A 3,801-nucleotide genomic window follows, 5' to 3' on the forward strand; every position below is an offset into this window, starting at 1 on the left:
ACAGAAACTGGCCTTGCCAGCTTAAACCTGTCAATATCTACACACTCCATTTTTGTCATAAAATAGCTGTAGCCAAACAAACCAAGCCAGATGTTCAGCCTGCAATGAGACAATACGAGGATGAACATATGGCATTTCAATTATTACGTCCTAGCAAAAATCCACTCTATTACCTAGTTTAGTTTCAGTATGCACACTTCATTAAGCCAGACAGCCTTTAAATATTACTACCTTCACACCACTGGAAGGCTATGTCAGATTTTCTTTTAGAAAACTTACCTGCCAGAGGTTTTTCTCTTTGAAAAACCCCTCATACTAAGGAATTTGGCTCATTAGGGAATTCATATTCTACAGATCAAAACAAATTTACTGTGATTTTCTTCTTGCTTTGCATTAAGAGACTGTTATCTGTTATTTTTTCTTTGGCAAAGGAAAATGAGTTATTATTGCATATACTTAATCCTTCATCTGGATTCCTGCCTTCTGATATTTAGGTAAACATAACTTAATACACCAGAAATATTTAATGTTTTACAAAGAGCTTCTGTTCACATTTGGTAAAACTTCTTTTGCTAACCTACGTGCAGAGGGATCCTTGTATAAGAGGAACCAGTTCAGCTTCCACATGAGCAGCTGTTAATGTAGGCACACATTCAAACACGCAGTTGTCTGAAATAGCAGCACTCTAGACGTTGAAAGTCAAGAAGGGCCAGCTCAGGTTGCAGGGCTGCATGGCCACCCTGTGAGATGGTGTAATCACAAGCCAGTGAAATCCTTCTCCTGCTAGGAAGCTATTACTGGTCACTCCTCACACTGCTTACAAGCGCTGGGATTGGCATTTAAGCAGTGATTCATGAAGGTATCACACTGCTCTGCCTGCCGTGCTGCTGTCTTGGCTCACTGCAGTCACTTCCCTCCTGGTTTCTGCAAACCATACATAGCACACAACAAATTCCATTCCAAATGTCTCTCTCCCCATTTTTTCCTTATCCAGAAGGTAGTTTAAAATCACAAATGGAAACAATGTGTCACTTGAAGCCAAGATTTGACTTTTTCACACTTTGACTTTGTAAGATATTCCAATTTGTTGCTTTTTAGTTATGGCAAATTCCAGTAGATTCCCTGTTTCCTTGGCATTAATGAAGAACAACAGTTTTGTGTCATCACAGCCATTAGGAAATACTGGTTGCTCAATGCTTAGTTACAGGAGTGAATTACAAACTATAAATGCCTACAGCAGAGACACATTTTTCAGGGTTCTGCACACACAGACTGCTCAGCTGCAACACCAGAGCACTCGTCCTGCTTTGCGTAAGAGAACAGACACACCACATCACTGTCAGTCGGGGACTTCTAGCGTTCATCTCAGATTTCTCTGGCAGCATGACCCTGGGAACACTTCACTTCCCAGCAATAAATAGCAAAGAACTACCAATTAGTTGCATTTCTTTCCTAATACTGTATGTTTTTAAAGCATTCTCCCCTTGAAGCACTTGTTAGAGCAGTACAAAAAATGCCAGGGAACATAAAATTCAGTGAAGTACTTAGATACGATTAAGATAACAGGCACATCATACTACTCTGTGAGTGCATGTCCAGAATTATCTCTGTTGTCACCAGAAATGAATTTAATAATATGAATACACTTTCAAGATTCATGATTCAAAAGTATTTCAGCACTTAGAGAGTTCACAGAGAACTGCAGGTTATGAAACTGTGCAATGACATTTGCATTCTTCTAGAAAGCTGCAACACCACAGATGAAAAGTGCAGGAACAATTGGCAATGTTTTTGTAACACTTTGGATGACAGAGAAAATTTTACAATGTGTATTGCAAGTAACCAAGCTACAATGATTAATGTTGAAATGTAAAATAAAGAACAATGAATGAAGGAAAAGCATTCTGACCTAATTCTCACATCATTGAAGACTTATTTTAACCACCAATTCCAATATGAATTTAACAAAGAGCTGACTTCAGAATCAAGTTAATTTGTGTGTCTGCTGAGGAAGCTATCAGTTCTGTTAAACATCTGCTCTGGGTAACATTTAAATATATGCTATACTTTTGAAAATCCTGAATATGACAATAGACAATATTACCCTTTTTTTGAGTTTTCAGAGAAGTTATCACTTGCAGTTTGTACTTCTGAATAAATTACTTAATTTGCATTTCTGTCAGGAATTATGACCAAATATATTTTGACTAGAAAAAGAGCTATCTAGCTAACTAGCCAGAGCTGATAATTTTTACTTATTGAAGTTATTAAAAACAGCCTTAGAGATTAGTTGACTCATAGTATAATCAAACTTGCAATCAGCTGCAGACCCAGAAACTACCTAGATTATCTGTTCCAATATTTCAAAGTGAAACCATGTTCTTTCTCTCATAGGAGCTTTTCATGATGAAAAGCCTCACAGTGCCAGATTATGTCCAGTAATTAAATACCTGTTGTATTGTGGCAGCCAGAAACAATATGTACTCATGACAGTCACCCCATGAACATCCCCTGCTACAAAGCAAATTACCAACATGAGTGAAAACAGAGCCCTTGAAGATAAACAGATACGGTACACGAACAAGTTACTGTGAGGTAAGATAGGTGTAATCTTGCCATGGGATAAATGTGAGCACCAGGACAGCCCACAGCAGAGGACCTTATGTCTTTCCTTTTTACACTCCTTTATGTCTTTCCTTTTTACACTTGCTCTACCTTGTCTACCAAGTTGTTTCATGTCACTGGGGAAAAAGAAATCACTTCGTACCTCCATGTTTGTTTTCCCTCTCAATTCCTTATTCCATTTTGGCTCATTAGTCTAAGAAGAGCTTGAGACAATAATCTGTCTTGAAGAGTGACTGATCTTGAATCTGTATTAATATTATGAAATTAATTTCTGGTGACAGCAGGGATAATTCTGTACCTGCACTTACAGGATAGTATGATGCATGTTATGAAGTATGTTATCTTAATCATATTTAAGCACTTCAGCTAAACTTTGTGTTGCCTGGCACAAAAGTAAATACCTGGACCAAGGTACTGAGACACCACTGCAATAATAGTAATAAATCTTATTTACCTACAGATAACCCAAGATCTATAAAAGTCTTTATACTGAAATAGTAAAAACCCCTATGACAAGTAGGCTAAAGTTACAGGAGGTAAATTCATTCTTCGGAAGCAACCTTTGAAAAGGAAGACATTAGTGTTTGTAGATATACTGAAAGGCACAGCAGCCCTTTCCCAATAACAGAGGTATATACAGAACAAACTTCATTTTTATCAGACATTTATCATGTCCTTATTTCAAGGAGCAGCAGTCATTACATAGTGAAGTTCAAACAGTTTTCTGGATTTCTTTCTGGTTTAAAATGTGAAACATTTTAACTTGAAACACACAATTTTTCCAACCTTTTCAATGTGCAGTTCCTGTATGTGTGCTTATGCTTGAAACAGGAAAGGCTACTTACGGCTCAAGCTTGGTTTTCCTGGCTATGTTTTGTACCCCCTCATAGGTAATCTTAAATTTTGAGAGGCTTCTAGATCATATGTTCAATACCTGAAGTCTCCGAGAAGAGAGACAGCCAGACAGCAATTTCAATTTAGCACCAATACTGAAAATAAAACTGGCAAATCTACAGAAACTGTGCTCTAAAACCTCATTTATACCAACTGAATGGTTGCCATTTTCAGTAGGGAACCGCCCCACTTCTGAAATACTCATTATCAATGCATAACAAACTCAGTAAAATGGAGTGGCATTGTTACTGCTGCACTAATGTAATAATAAGCCAAAACATA

Source organism: Lichenostomus cassidix, chromosome 2 (genome assembly GCF_008360975.1).
Source record: "Lichenostomus cassidix isolate B80296 chromosome 2, HeHo_3.0, whole genome shotgun sequence".
Lineage (NCBI taxonomy): Eukaryota > Metazoa > Chordata > Aves > Passeriformes > Meliphagidae > Lichenostomus > Lichenostomus cassidix.